Below are 16,155 nucleotides of genomic sequence, written 5' to 3'. Positions count from 1 at the left end.
GTATTAATGGGTGTCTGTGTCGCCACCTTAAATATCTGATAAAAAACGAATACCTTGTGTCTGGGCTAACGATTTTGCTCTCAGGACGTGGCCAGCTGGGACTCCCACCTTAGCACCTGCTCAGACACTGATTTGCTGGTTCGGGAGTGTCTAACGGACACCTGCTTGGGGCCGCTGTGCTGGGCTGCGTGTGGCTGAGGGCTCCTTCCTGGAGTGAAATAGAAGTCAGAGCGCACCACCGAGGCCAGGGACAGCCCGAGTGCATGAACTTCAGACCTTAGGAGGTCGGGTTAGGGGCCCAGGTCAGTACCTGGCCCCTGAGCCTCAGTTTCTTCATTTGTCAAATGGGAGCAGTGGTGTCCATGTGGCTGGGCGGCGGGTGGTAAAGATGGGAAATAACATAAATCATATATATGTTCCGTAACGTAGATTAATAGACGAATGCTATATATAATCTCTGTAAAATGTTATAAAAAATGTTAGAGAATTAATATTAATGTATTACTAGTTGAGACAAGTCATTTGCATTTCCTTAAGATTTATTTATCTGAGAGAGAGAGAGTGTGTGTGTGTGTGCACGTGAGGAAGTGTGTGCTAGTTGGGGGAGGCCCAGAAAGAAGAGAACCCCAAGCAGACTCCCCACTGAGTGCAGAGCTGGCCCCGGGGCTCGATCTCATGACCCTGAGATCATGACCTGAGCCGAAACCGAGAGTTTAAAAATCATGACAGCAGCTCTGCTCGAGACAGCGGCCACCAGCCACGTGGGACGATTTCCATTTAGGTTAATTAAAAGAAAATGACAATTCAGTTCTTTGCAGGTGCTCAGTGGGCGCATGTGGCCAGCGGCTCCCATGGGGACAGTGCAGAGAGCACGACGTCATCACCGCAGAAGGTTCTATTGGTCGACCCTGCGTTCGAGGGCGGGTGGGAAAAGAGCTACAAGTGGCTGTAGAGGGGCGCCTGGGTGGCTCATTTAGCTGAACATCCGACTCTTGATTTCAGCTCAGGTCATGATCTCAGGGTCCTGGGATTGAACCCTGTGTTGGGCTCTATGCTCCACAGGGAGCCTGCTTGAGATTCTCCCTCCCCCTCTCCCTGTGCCTGTGCTCCCACTATCTCTGAATGAATGAATGGATGGGTGGATGGATGAATGAATGAATGAATACGGCTTGTAGAGGCGAGAGAGGCCCTTTCCATCTTCCCACATTTGCCATGGTTAGAGGAAGGACATTTTCTTTTTTTTTTTTTTTTTTTTTTTTTTTTTTAAAGATGTTATTTATTTATTTGACAGAGAGAGATCACAAGTAGACAGAGAGGCAGGCAGAGAGAGAGAGAGGAGGAAGCAGGCTCCCTGCTGAGCAGAGAGCCCGACGCGGGACTCGATCCCAGGACCCCGAGATCATGACCTGAGCCGAAGGCAGCGGCTTAACCCACTGAGCCACCCAGGCGCCCAGGAAGGACATTTTCAAAGATAAATCTTCGGTGAGGCTTGGCATATCACTGTGGGAACTCAGAAATGGAGCAGGGACAAGGGAAAAAGCAGCAGAAATCCAACATACTTGCATCTTCTTGGGGTTTTTCCCTCCAGCCATAGAGGCTGGAACTCGTCTTACTTTTTATCACTGCCCTCATTAACACCCAGTGCCTTTGGGTTGGGCTTCCCTTTCCTCTCCTACCTCACTCAGGAGAGCACCTTTTTTTTCTCTGAAACTGATTTTAGGAGGAAAGCAAAAGGCCATCCTGGACATGGACGGACCTGTTCCTTGGCCTCCAGGCATCCAGGGCCACTGAGGTGGGTGCTTGTTGGACCCGCCCACAGCCCAGCCTCGTGTCTGGCCCCAGACAACAGTTCTGTTGGGATTTTGCACAAACACGGTGCCTTTGACCAAACGTAACCTTAAATGACCCCACTTTGTATTTCTCAGGCTTGCCAAACCTTTTACGGGAGTGAACGGAGAGCCCATCAATAGTTTCCAGATGTATAGATGGAGAAAAGAAAGCCACACAGTGACCGTGGGCCAAGGAGTGCAGCAAGAGTGAAGTTAAAGTCACGCCTACCCTTCACCCCTGCAGTTCTACCTCTGGGGATTCATTTAGCTGTTTTAGCACAAACGCTTATTGCAGCATTAGTTATAATATTGAGTAACTGGAAGCATCCTAAGTGTATACGTGGAGGGAAATGGATCGTGTGTATTGTACTCTAGGAACACAGTGTAATTTGCAACCTATAGTGCCATGATTTAGGTAAGTATCTGTGGATATGGAAAGATCTCCAGGATATTAGGTGAAAAATTAAGGGTGTGAAATAGACCTTACAGCATGATCCCATTTAGATTATTTTTATTTTTTATTTATTTTTTTAAAAAACATTTTATTTATTTATTTGAGAGAGAGAGAGAGAGAATGAAAGGGGGAGGGTCAGAGGGATAAGCAGACTCCCTGCTGATCAGGGAGCAGAGGATAGAGGGCACTCCTTCCGTAATCCTCATTTTATAACTCCAGAACGCCTTCTTCTAGAGTTCTCTGTCCCTGTGTTTGAGTTTAGTTGCTCAATTTTTCTTTCTTAGCACCCCTTTCCCAGGTAGGTAAATAGAGATCACCATTATGCCTGAGATTTTAGGCCCCCAACCTCTTAGAAGAAGTAGCGGGGGTGGGGGGGGTCGCGAGTGCAGGACAGCCTCTGCTTGGATGTGCCCCAGGGAGAAAGCTCTAGAAAGGAGCAGCTCTGAGGTAGCCCCAGGGGTGCAGAGCTGGGGACGTGCCTCTTAGGATGTGTGAGTTTGCATGGTGACCTTCGTGGACACAGGTGGCCTGTTGAAGTGCGTCAGATGCTGGCTGAGCACTTGGCAGATTCTGGAAGCTTCTGGGTCTCCAACCACATTTGTCTTGCTGCTTCTTTCCAATGCTTCTGCCATACATTGGCCTTCAGCCTGCTCTTCTGAGAACCTACTGTGCTTCCCTCCATCCTGTCTTCAGGGAATGCCTTCCTCACTCCATCTGCCTAGCTGATTCCTCCTGGGCTTTTAAGATGTGGCTCAGACATTGCTTCTGGGGGGGGGGGGGCGGGGTGGGATGTTACCTCCTTCTGTGTCTCCCTCATGCCTGAGCCCAGGGTTGGGCATTGGACTTCTGTGTTTCTGTGATACCCTGCGCCATGTCCATGACTTCTGGGCTCTGCCGGGACCTGGTCCCTCCCAGGTGTCTCCTCGCTTTCTCTTGTATTTAAGAACTTGGAGAGGCTGTTCCAGAAGGTTCTGAAAATGTTTTTCTGAACAAATGGCCTGCAGATGACATCGTTAGGCTCTGGAACAGGCGATGCTGTGCAGACGAAAGAACCCATAGAGCCCTGATGGAGGGGCTTGCCGACCCTTGTGGCAGCAGCGTGGGAGGAAAAGCCACGGGCAGCATGGGTACGGGCAGTGGAAACTCACCGAAGAGAGAAAATGTGACGTGAGGTGGGTGGAAGGGGACAGAAAGAGTGGATAACCTGTGGAAAACCCCTATGGGCTTCCCCTACCCCCACCACTGGAAGCCCCCCTGTGGGTCAAGCCAGTGGTCTTCAGCTGGAGGAGACTTCGCCCCCCAGGAACATTTGGCCATGTGTGGAAATAGATGTGGTTGTCCCAGCTGGTGACGTGTTACTTGCTTCTAGTGAGTAGAAGCCAGAGATGCTGCTGTGATACCCTATAGGGCATGGTACAGTCATGCCACCCACAGACAATGATCCCACACAAAGTGTCCCTCATGCCGCTGCTGTTGAAAACCCCCATTAGAAGCAGGCCAGGACGTTGTCCCACACTGATGACATAGACCAGGGCTAGGCGAGCAAAGGGTAAACATTTCTAATTCACTTGCTCATATGACCAGGGACACTTGACAGGAAGTGTTTTATGACCAGAGATGCTGAGAGGAAGTGGGTTGGGGGCAGATGGCTGCTTTGTTCATCAAGGTCTTCTGCCTTCTGTCAGGACCAGGCTGAGAGGCTGCACCATCAGGGTGTGAGATGGAGAGCTACGCAGGAGGTAGAGGTCGCACGGTCCTATGTGCTGCCCACTCCCGGAACAGCCCCTATGGCTGGGGATGCACACATGGGTTGTTGACGGGTGTGGAACCACAGGAACAGACGACCACGTGGACGGGTGTCCTGACATGGACTGAATGTTATGTCCCCCCCATTCTTATCTTGATGCCCTAACCACCCCCTCCTCCCATTGTGATGGTATCTGGCATTGCGGCTTGAGGGAAATGATTCGGTTTAGGTGCAGTCCTGAGGGTGGTGAAGCCGCCATGATGGGATTAGTGCCTTTCTGGAGAGGAGCCCCTAGAGAGATGATCTCTCTCCTCCGTGTGAGGATAGGGGAGCAGGTGGCCGTCTGCAAATCAGGAGGAGGCTCCCCCTCAGGGACTCCCTTCGCTGTTCTCAGACCCCAGCCTCCAGAACTGTGAGCAATGTCCGTTGTTTGCGCCTCCTGGACCATGATATCTCACTGCAGTGCCCTGTGCTGGCCCAGACCAAGGTGGAGGGACCGGGATGGGGACGCTTCCCTGAAGCTTCCCTGTGGCAGAAGTGTCAGAGTTGACCAGAGACAGGGGTCGCACCGTGTCTCCCATCTCTGTTGTCTTCCTAAGAGTCTTCTCTCTTTGGAACATCCCTTAGCGAGGACGAGGTCCGCTCAGTCGCTGGTTGTGTGGCCCTGGCTGTCTCCTGTCCCTTCACTGATACACGCGGTTGAACCTGTAGTGTCTTGTTTGACATCTGGCCGCTCGGGGTGGGTTCGGAAGCCCCCTGGTGTGCAGAGGGACAGGCTGGGGCTGAGTCGCTGACGAGTGAGAAGCCCCTCGAGAGAGTAGAGCGAAGATCTTGCTAAGGAAACATGACCTTCATGTCTGCATTCGCGAAGGTCAAGGGCGGAGAGGGTTACTTTTTCCATGAAATGGGCCATTGGAAGCTCGGGCGGCAGCCATCAGTCCTTACCCCAAGCTTTGAGTTTCGAGGTAGGCTCCCTCGGGGGTGCTGTGGAAACTGAACGCATAGTTCATAATATGCCCAGCGTAGTACCAGGTGCAGCGAACATTTACAGAGTGAGTAAGTGATTAAGAAAAATAAGTGTATGCATTTGAGTTTTGCCCGCACAGACGGTCTAGTTCAGTGTTTCCCAGACTTCTTGAACATGACCCACAGTGAAGAGAGAGCTTCCATGTTGCATTGCAGCCCACTGGTTTCTGCTTCTCTGCTGCTGCATGATGGGCTTTCCCAACACTTAGTGGCCTGGAACAATACCAGTCATATTTTGAGCTCTTAAGTCTGTCATCTGGGCAGGGTTGGTTGGAAGAGCTCACTGCTGCTCATCACACATCATCTGGACGGCTCTAATGAGGGCAGGAGGCTGAAGTCACCAGAAGGCTCCCTCACTCATCTGTCCGGTAGTTGATACTGGCTCTTTGCTGGGACCTCAGCTGGGTCTCCTGGCAGAAACAGTGGAGCGCGGCTCAGTCTTCCCGCAGCAGGGTAGCTGGGTTCTGTAAGAGAGCATCCCTGGGGGAGAGCGTGAGTCCTCCAGAAGCCAAGTCACCTTCTAGCACTGATCCTTGGAGGTCCCATGGTGTCTTTCTGCAGTTTTGCTTTCATTGCCGCACTTGCAAAGACCCACCTAAATTCAAGGGCAGGGCCATGGACTAACTGTTCATCAGGAAGTAGCAAGGTTCTGAGAGACTATGTGAGACCAGAAGTCCTGTGATCACATTTGAAAAATACAGTTGGCCAAACAGTATACCCATGGGTCTGTATATATAATGTAGACATGATATATATATATATATATATATATATATATATATATATATATATATCATATAATGTATAAATATCTGAACATACAAGACAGGTGTTGTAAGATGGTACCCCCTTATTACATGCAATACGCTCTATTTTCTGTTGTATTCTTTAAGAAAGGTGATCTTCACTAATCCAGCCAGCTGATTTCATGACACACTGTGATGTTGTCTGGTTTGGTGCTTCCAGAAAGTCCCAGGCAAAGAGTGTTTCTAGAAATCCTAGTGTCTGAGCTGGGCCCAGAGGCCCGGGGCACCCCCTGACTACGTTTCTGGTGAAGCTTTTTACATCAGTGGTGCTTGAGTGACCACTCAAATGCTTGGCCAGCCAGACCCTTAGCCCTTCCTGCCTGAGGGCACCAAGGAACTCACAGTTTCCAAAAGCGGCTTCCTTTGTGTTAAATAAGCCATTGGCAGTTCTTGAAGGAGCAACAAGTTGGCAGAATGTCTTGGTTGATGACAAGGAACCAAGTCCTGAGGGTGGCCACCCTACCACATTGGGGCCACACAGCCCTTCGACAGCGCCAACACCTGCCACACAGGGGACACGGTCTTCCCTGTGACCCACTGTATCCCTTCCGGGCAGGGAGCTGAGGCCAGCGAGATGCCCCTAGTTTTCTCTCTGTGGTGGAACTAGCCGATTCCCACCTGCCTTGATTTCTCCCGGGAGTGCGTCTTTATAGATATCTGCCCGAGCTCATGTTGTTGGAGTCCTTGTGTGGCTTTCTAGCGGCCTGGCATCGCACACTCAGGGACTTTGGTGCTAATTAAGATATTAATTCCCACTATCTTGGGTGGTCAAGAAAATAGATGCCCAACACGGTACTTTTTAACAAGGCTGGAGAGAAAGGCAGGAATTAACACCTCATACAGTCCTTAGCAGACCTTATTATTAGAGCAACTGAAAAAGCAGAGTCCCCTGCTCCTGATGGAAGGTCACGGACAGGAAGCGTGGAGGTGCAGAGAATTCCCATCGCCCTGGGGAGGGGCGTGGGCTGGGGGACTCCCTCAGAGAAAGTTCTTTGTGCGTTAGTTGGGGAAACGCCTGAAACACCTCGTTCTCATGACGTGAATGCTTGCAGCTTTGTTGTTTTTCTTGAGGCCGTCTTTCCTGTGCTGGGTGTACGAGCTGGTGGAAAGAGAAGCTGGCGCAGTCACCCAGGGTACCCGATGCGACGAGGTGACAGGAAAATGAAAACGTCAAGTTTGCGTTTCCATGGCCGGCGGTCGGGCTTTGAGGGGCACCTCCCCCGTCTCTGCTCACACACCCTTCCCCACTTCCTCCCCGGCCCCCAGTTTTCACTCTGCTGGGTGACGGGTTGTCACCCCGGACCGAGCCAGAGCCAGGCTCTCCTTTCGTCAAAAGAGGCGCAGGGACCAGAGCAAGGGCAGTTGAACGTGAGGTGGGAAGCCCAGAAGGGACGCGGACACCGCACGTGGGCTGGCTTTCCTCCTTGTATTTTCTAATGCCAAGAAGAAGAGGGAGGTGGCCTTCAAAGACGGTTGATAGAAAAAAGTAACTAGTGGACTTTTCCACCCATGAGATGCTCGGGGCTCCTGGGCCTGCCTGTCCTTGAACGTTGACTGGGTCAGTGAAGCTCTGCCCAGCTACGAGCCCTTAGAAAAGGGAGCAGTCAGCAGCTTGCTGTCAGGGACTGGTCATTTTTCTCTTTTGGCAGTTTCTTCCCAGGCTCGGGGGCCTCAGGGTTAGGAGGCTCAGTCTGGTGTCCTGGGTCCTGCTCACCATGGAGAGGTGCCCAGTGGGGTCCCCCCCCCCCCGGCGTCCCGGATATGCACAGACCAAGGAGAGCTCCAGCAATAGCAGACGGTGGCATAAACTCTCCTTTATGGCCAGATGCAACAGTGGCATTTATGAAATGTGGGTGTGACAGCCTTACATGAACTGGGTGTCCCAAAAGCATCAGAGAAGTTTGCTACCGGCCGTACTTTTAAAAAAAATCGTGCTTTTAAACTCTTCAGTTTGCTCACGTCTGTGATCTCCCCTGAGCCTCTCACTTTGTCACTTTGGGTTTTTGCACACTTCCTGGACTTTGCTGAAAGGTAAACCCTCCTGCACACACATTCTCCCTACAGAGGCTTGGTCTGTGTACCGGACACGTGGTGTCCTGGGTTCTGGACAGACTCTGCATGATGTTGAAAATGTAACTTCAAGATGATTGAGTCAGACTGGAAGAACTCGGTGTGTTGTGAGCCTCTGTGACCTTGAGTTTGTTCTGTGGGTTCCCACCACACCACATCAGGGCTGTTTCCAACTTCCTGTGTTTTCTGAAAATGCTTTCCCATAGTCTTGCTCATCACAACAACCGCATAAGAAATACTGTCATATTCCTGCCTCGTGCGGGAGAAAACTGAGGCCCAGAGGCATTCAATAACCTGCCCTAAGACACAGGAAATAAGAGAAAGAGCTGAGACTCGAACCCCAACCTTCTGGAACGAGGGCCGAGTTCTCGCCCCAGCGAGCCATTCATTCTCAAAGCTCTCTGTGCTCTGGTCCTTATCTCCCAGTCCCCACGCTGCTCGCCGCGAACTGAGTCGTCCCTTGCCAGAGGCCTGCCTTGCCAGTCCACCCTGACCTCTGCTTCTGGGCCCCAGGGAAGTCGCTCCTCTGCTCGCCCGTCTTGGCGCCTGCAGAATGCCAGCAGTGAATTCATTCAGCCTCCCAGGGAGCAGAAATCCCACATCTGTGTGTTGTGAGTTCTTGTTGTATGCGAAGAAGCTGAGCTAGTGGTGTGGGGGCTTGTTTATTGCGCTGCTTACTGGGTGACCTTGACCTCCTAACCTGAGCACCCCAGCATCGTCCTCAATGTGGTAAAGTGGGCTTCACTCTATTCGCAGCGGGGGGACACAGGACAGGTGCAGAGGGCAGCCAGCCTAGTGAACAGAGCAGGTGCTCAGGAGATGGACCCGGCCTGTTTCTCAGGAGTGTCCGTCAGCGGTCAAGAGGAATCTGGTCTCAGCGGAGCCCCCTCGAGCGAGGGGGTCTGGTATTTCGGTTGCTTTTTATCTGCCTGGTATACAATGCTGGGCACTTGACATTTATTCTCAAATGTGATGTTCTCCGGGGTTTCATTCTATTATTTTCTTTTGGAAGTGAAACAGACTTTCAGAGGGATCCACCTGGCTGGTTTTCAAGAAAGCTTTGAGCAAGCCAGCTAGCTATAAAGGGGTGTCAGGGCGCCCTGTGACATGCCACACTTCGTGGGGGCCACGATCATCCCCACATATGTGCCCCATCCCTGGAAAATCTGTATTTTGAACAGCATTAGATGTAGAAGGAATAACCAACTAAAGTAAAGGTGGATTTAAAACATTTCCTTGGAAAGAGAAATTAAAATAAAATAAACAAAAAATTTTAATTTAATTTAATTTAATTTAAACACTTCATTGGGCAAAATCATTGGGCACACACATTCCCAGTCTACTCTGCTAGCTGGCTTTCCAGAATTGTCAAACCAGAGGAAGGCATTCCCCCCAGAGAACCTCCTGCTTTTCATGAAGAGAAAATTCCTGTGCAGAATCCCTGCCCTCTGGTTCCCTGCGGCTTTCAGGAAAGCCTTTTGTTTAAACAAAGGAACCAGCCCACTGGTATCTGGGTGAACACATGCTTCCTACTAAAATGGAAATGATCTGAGTCAAAAGGAACGTGGCTTTCCTCTCTCTTTCTTTCTTCCCCTTCTTCTCTTGTACCCGAGACTGCGAGTGACTTGCCCGCAGAGGGTCAAAGTGTAGACACGTAAGCCTCTCTCCTTTTCGAGAAGAAGCGTCTGCACCTGTCCTGCAGAGGCGTTATTGTGAAGGAAGAAATCGTCTTGAAGGGGAAGTGGGCGGAGGAAGGTCGGGGTTTACCGGGGAGAAAAGGCTCTGGGCAGCAGCATCTCGGGGACACCAGCACCCCGCGGCAGACCTCAGAGTCCTTGCCTGCAGGGTGGGCTGTCTCTCCAGTCTCTTCTGGCCACACCCTTCTGAGACCTGCAGACTTACTCTCTCCTAAGAATCTAGTCTTGCAGGATGCATTCCACCGGGCCTGTTGTACCACCTGGGGTTTTCCCAGCATCACAAACACAAAGCTTCTGGTTCTTTGTGTTGTCACTAGAATGCAAGGATTGAATTGCAGCCTGAATTGGAGGAGGGCGTCATTAGCAGAGAGGGAGGAAGATCATGTGTGTTTGTGTGTGTGTGTGTGTGTGTGTGTGTGTGTGTGTGTGTGTGTGTATTTGTGCATGGTATGTTTGCATGCTTGTGTGTGTGTGGTTGGCATGTCTGTGGGGGCAAGGAAGTGTGTGTGTGTGTGTGTGCGCGAGCACGTGCATGTGCGCGCCTGGACGTGTGCCTAGCGGTGAGAAAGGGGAAGGACCCCAGCCAATCCCTAGTATCCATCCCTTGGATGCATTTCCCCTCTAAGGAACTATAGCTCATAAGTCAAGATTTTGCCCCTTGGTCTTTCCTAGAGGAAGAAACCAGCGGTCTTCTGTCCCCTGCCGTTGCTGTGTTTGTTTGATTGACAGCCCTGGAGGAGGGCTACCCTTGCCCAGCAAATGGTTCTGCGAGCTTTCTAGAGACCCTCTTTAGATGGGAGGGTCTTCCAGGCTGATCTGTGAGGCGCCCCTGCCTCCGTGCATCCCAGCCAAGGCCCAAAACAAGAGAGATGCTGGAAATGCTGATCGGGTTATAGGATGATGTTTTCCCTCTGCCTCTCAAGTTAAAGCGGCAGTTGGGGTAGAGAAGACAGGTCTTGAGGGTGGCACGTGCCTTTTGTGCCCCTGTCAAATACAGGGGTTGGGGTGGTAGAGAAAGATGGGTGGCGCTTTTCCGGACAATAAGGCAGACATACAGTCTGCCGTGGAAAGGTGATTATTCAAGTATTTCTTTCACTCAGATTTTGATATGCATGTGGCCATTCCAATAGGGGAGAAAAGCTTAAGAAATCACCCATCATATAGCATACCACACTTTCTTTCGTTACTCACAATAAAAATGTCATCTCTACCCCTTGTTGGACACTCACTGTGTTCCAAGCACTGGGCTAAGAATTTTGCACACGTAACCATTCTTATTTTGAGATATTTAGGCTGTTTCCAGCTTTTTTTCTATTATAAATGTGCTTAGATGACTATATTAGCATATAACTTTTTGCCTGATTTATGACATCCTGTTTCTAGTGGATTTCTCTAAGCTCAGTGACTGGGTGCGGAATTTTAAAAAAATCACTTGGGAGGCATCTGGGTGGCTCAGTGGGTTAAGCCTCTGCTTTCAGCTCAGGTCATGATCTCAGGGTCCTGGGATGGAGCCCTGCATCGGGCTCTCTGCTCAGTGGGGAGCCTGCTTCCCTCTCTCTCTGCCTGCCTCTCTGACTACTTGTGATCCCTGTCTGTCAAATAAGTAATAAATAAAATCTTAAAAAAAGAAAAATCACTTGGAACACGGGCAGTGTCGTCTCAGTGCCGTATTCGACTCCCGCCCGAGGGAGGATCGCGCCTGTGCTTAACTGCCTCCTGAAGGCTCTGGAAAAATGGTCCTCTGATGAAGAAGAGGCATCAGACTTGTGCACGCATAGAAGTTCAGAGGGAGAAGATGACTACCTAACCGAGTTTATTCTAAAGAATTAGAAAGGGGCGCCTGCGTGGCTCAGTTAAGTGTCTGCCTTCAGCTCTGATCATGATCTCAGGGTCGTGGGATCGAGCCCCAAGTCTCTCAGCAGGAAGCCTGCTCTTCCCTCTCCCACTCCCCCTGCTTGTGTTCCCTCTCTTGCTGTGTTTTTCTGTCAAATAAGTAAATAAAATCTTTAAAAAAAAAAAGAAGAAGAAGAAGAAGCAGAAGGAGAAGAATTAGGAGTACAGGGACACCTGGGTGGCTCAGTTGGTTAAGCCTCTGCCTTCTGCTCAAGTTATGATCTCAGGATCTGGGGATCAAACCCCGAGTCAGGCTCTCTGCTCAGTTGGGAGCCTGCTTCCCCCTGTCCTTCTGCCTCTCCCCCCACTTGTGCATGCGCTTGCTTTCAAATAGGTAAAATCTTTAAAAAGAGAGAGAGACAGAGACTTAGAAGAAAAGATAGCAGCTCCCTTTCCTAGGTCTCCATGAGATGTGACGTTAGCAGGGTAAACTCTGCCTTTATTCCCGTGGAGTTGGGATATTTTCAGGAGCGCCCTGGGGCCGGCTTGGTGCATGAGTTTTTAGCCTTGCTCTTCGTTTCTCTTCCACTGAACTTGCATAGCATTCCACTTTTGAGTTAACTGTCTCTTCGGAAGGAGATGGGAGGGGTTCTTCCTGGGAGAGTCAGGGGTCAGGGCCACCCTTGGGCTCTGAGCTGGAGGAGGTCCTCTCCCTCTGGGGAGGCTGCTGCTGAGCCCTCTTCTTGTTCTCCCTGCCTGGCTCTGTGTGGCATGCCCCGAGGCTTGGCTGTCGCCCTTCACACACAGGGCTATGTGGGGACGCCTGGTTGGCTCAGTTGGTAGAACGTGTGACTGACTGGTGATCACAGATAGTGCGTTTGAACCCCACAATGGGCATAGACCTCACAAACAAAAACAAAAAGAAAAAAAAAAAACAGGGCTATGTGGACAAATAGGAGAATATATATTTGGAAATAAGCCTTTGTGTACTGAGAAATCAGGGGGCTCATTGGCCTTGGGTTTTCCAGTGGAAGTCAAGTTTTCTTCTTCTAGACCGGGTTTAAAGGCATGGATGGGTTCAGGTCCGCGCAAGCCAACAAGTATGTGTGGAATGCCTCGTCTGTCTTAGCCGTTGTCACTGGGAACAGGGTAGCAAACCGACCGAGTGCTGCCTGCGTGGAGGTTACCCACCTTTCAGTGGGGGAAAGAGAAACACAGAAGGGATGATGGCAGCCCTGTGGAAGGCAGAGGAGGGAGAGGACAGAGATCGATGGGGGCGCTGGCTTCCTGGGGTGGTCAGAGAAGGGCTGTCTGAAGATCTGGCATGTGACCAGAGAATTGAAGGCAGCCAGACAGTAAGAATGTCTGGGGACGTGCCCAGGTGGAAAGTTCCAGGCAGAAGCCACAGTGAACCCAGAAAGGGTGGACATGCATTGCCTTGTTCCCCAATAAGGGGGAGGCAGGTGAGCCAGAAGGGACTGCGTGACGGGGGAGAAGGCAGAGGAGCCGTGGTGTGGGGCTGCGCAGGAGGAGAGGCTGATGGAGGACGGCTCCGTAAGCCACAGTGAGGATTCGGGGTTCTCTGTTCAGCAAGCGCAAAGCCATGGGCGGGTGGCTAGCAGGAGGGTGATGTGATCTGAGGTCCCATTTTAAGAGCCGGGCTCCAGCTCTGGTTTAGCCCATTGGCAGGGGTGAGGTGAGACGATCAGCCGCTACTGACAGATTTTGGGTGGGAGAGGGTGGTGGTAGCTGCGGACATCCAGGCGAGGCCCGACGCCTGTCGGGAGGTCAGGTGTCTTTGCCTTCACTCCATCCCTTGGGAGTAGAGTTCTGGCCAGTAGAGGCAGGGGCAGCTCTCTGGCACCCTTCCCTCCCACGGGGAAAAGGAAAAGCCCTTAAAACAGTCTGTTTCCTTTTTTGGAATCTTGATCTCTAGGTTCCAATCCCAACCATCTCCTTTGGAAAGACACTCACTCACCCCTCGAACTGGCACAACCCTTTCTTTCTACAGGAAATACCCGAGAAGTCCAACATGACAGCCTGGCCTTGAGCAAGCGCCATCTGCTCCTTTTCCTCTGTGCCAAGCCTTCTGCTGGGTGGGGAACTTGAGGGGAAAAAGCCACAAAACCAGGAACCACCTGCTGTCGCTCCCAAGCCACACAGGGTGAGCAGGAAGCACAGAACAGACGATTGTTAGGCTACATTCTGCAGGTCTGTGCCTTCTATGCGTGTTTGACTTCCTTCTGGGGCTTTGTGTTACTGACAATGTTAGCAAAAGGGCCTGAGAAACGTTTCCCAGTGTAACAGGAAGGCTCTTGCTCGGCCAGGGCTTGGGAGACCTTGGTTTTCATTCCGTCTGTGCCAGATGTGTGCGTGCGAGCGTCCATCTGCCCTGGAACGGCTTCTCAAGCTTCACCGTGAGTTCTAGATGGCTCGACTTCTAAGCTGCCTTTCAGCTGTCACATTTCACGCTTCAAAGTAGGAATGGAGTAAGAAATAAAGAGCAGAGACGACCGAGGAAGCCCATCTTTTGGGCTTCGGGAGAGAGATTCCTGCATGTGGCGGCCCCGCTCTGAATTCAGGGCAAGCTTCTCTGCGCCCTCTGCATTCAGTATTTTGAAGATATCCGAGGCTTCCTGACTTGCGTCAAAGACGAGCGAGCTAGAAGAGTGGGATGAGAAAGTAAACTTCTTCCTTGCCCAGAGAATCTCCTGCGACAACTTCGTACCCCGCTGAAGGACCTAGTTGCATCAGCCCTGCGTGAACCAGACTGTGTGTCTTGGTTGAATTTTGCATTTCAGGATGGTCATGGACCATGGATGACACAGTTACCCACCCAAGATCAGGCTCTTCCTCCAGTTCTAGCCTCAATGGGGGGTGGGGAGCGTCCATTCTCCGTTTTGTTACCCTGCAGAGGCTTTGGGGTAAGGTTTTACTGAGTAGGTGAATGACTGGCTGAAGCCAGGTCTGGGGCTGATGGCCAGGTCCGGTAAGCCTGATGCCTTTCTTCTTACCTACAAGTCAGCACGTTCTTCCAGGTTGGGGGGCAGGATGGGAGACCCAAGGCACCCACCTTCAGAAAGTTCCCTGTTCCCTCTTACTTTGTGTCCGTTTCCTCAAGTGTCTGCTGCCCACTGCGAGCGTCATCCTTGTGTTGCTGAAAAAGGTCCACGTTTTCTGCAGCATTCTGGAATGCATTCTTTCTTACTTTCGAGGGTGTGCTCTGCACCAAAGGGTGGAGCAAGCTCTTTCATCAGAAAGGTTTCCCAGCAGGTTCCCAGGACAGGCCTTTGTTACTGTTTCAACAACGATGATGTGGCTGCTGATAGCGTTATGCACAGTGTGGCTAAAAGAACCCATATTCTAGCAATTCTTTCCCCGCTGCATTTTAAAAAAATATTTTATTTATTTATTTGACAGAGAGATCACAAGTAGGCAGAGAGGCAGGCAGAGAGGGTGGGGGGAAGCAGGCTCCCCGCTGAGCAGAGAGCCCGATTCGGGGCTGGATCTCAGGACCCTGAGATCATGACCTGAGCCGAAGGCAGAGGTTTAACCCACTGAGCCACCCAGGTGCCCCTCCCCGCTGCATTTATGAGACGCTGTCCTCAGGCTCAGGACTTGCTTGCTCTTTGAGCCTGACATCGTTCTGGGCTTCTGTGCGACACACCAAGGGACGCCCCCTCCATGCTAGTATGCCGGCCATCCCCGCGGCACCCCTGCGTCGGTCAACAGCACTGGTACTTGGCATCTTTAGGCTACCTCCCTGCTTTTGCTCCGAGTGGCGCTGACTTGAATCCATGGGACCGTTCAGCAATTGTTAGGTTCTTCTGGATGCTGTTTCTAGACTCAGCCCTTGGAAGTCAGTAAAGGCAGAGTACCCAAGCATGGATTACCAGAGAACTCTGGGGCCCAGAATGACCTCATATATGCGCTCGTTATGGAACTCAGTGTCTCTCCAAGTACAGGAGCATGTAGTAGGTGCTTTATAAGGAAATCGACTTGTTGATTTAATCTTGTTCTTTGGGTGACTGATGATCGTGGCTGGGGGTGACGACGAGGGTGGTGGCACAGTTGGAGAAGCTGGCGGCATTGATGGTGCTGATGTCTTCCTTGGGCCCCATTCATTCTGTCAGCGTGGACTTCTCAAATCTGTCCACTTCTCTTTGTCTCCACGGCCATCACCCTAGCGCCCGTCGCTGGTAGCCACGCCTGGATAATGCTGGTAAAATTCATGGCGCACAGCCCACCATGTGCAGAAGTGCTTGTGAAAGCATAGATACGTCTATATGAGGTACCATTTCTTGATTAACACCATTCTGAGGCTTCCCTTAGGATAAAAATCAAGCTCCCTTCCATGGCCTACCCCCCAGCCCCACTCTCCCACCTTACATGTGACATGGTCCCTTTCATGATGGTGCCCCAAGCCCTACTGACTTCCTTCATTTCTCAGACCCATCAAGCTTCATTCTACCCCACGCTCTTCCTGTGTGCTGCTCCTTCTGCCTCTTCTCTCCATGTGGCTAGTTTTTTTCTTGTCCTTAAAGTCTAGGCTTAAATGTCACTACAGAGAGGACCTCCCTGCCCACTGTAACCAAAGTGAGCTCCCTCTGTCACAAATTCCCTTTAATTCCTTCATAGAACTCCTACACCCTGACATGATATTTCTTGGTTTGCTTGTTTGTTGGCTGTCTCT

The 16,155-nt window shown here is 51.2% G+C and overlaps 1 protein-coding gene and 1 long non-coding RNA gene across 4 annotated transcripts in view; both read left to right on the top strand.

Annotated features, from left to right (window-relative positions):
- GFOD1 (Gfo/Idh/MocA-like oxidoreductase domain containing 1) overlaps positions 1-16,155 on the top strand; it is a 102,677-nt gene that overhangs the window by 39,417 nt on the left and 47,105 nt on the right. The gene's annotated exons all lie outside the window — the stretch shown is intronic.
- Positions 1,295-5,231, top strand: LOC132018787 (uncharacterized). Its single transcript, XR_009404586.1, has 4 exons — positions 1,295-1,482; positions 1,721-1,792; positions 1,926-2,244; positions 3,288-5,231. It is a non-coding gene; the product is annotated as an uncharacterized LOC132018787 (long non-coding RNA).

The sequence above is a fragment of the Mustela nigripes genome, chromosome 5, assembly GCF_022355385.1.
Source record: "Mustela nigripes isolate SB6536 chromosome 5, MUSNIG.SB6536, whole genome shotgun sequence".
NCBI lineage: Eukaryota > Metazoa > Chordata > Mammalia > Carnivora > Mustelidae > Mustela > Mustela nigripes.
The sequence above is the reverse complement of the archived record's forward strand: the minus strand, read 5'-3'. Positions and strand labels throughout refer to the sequence as shown.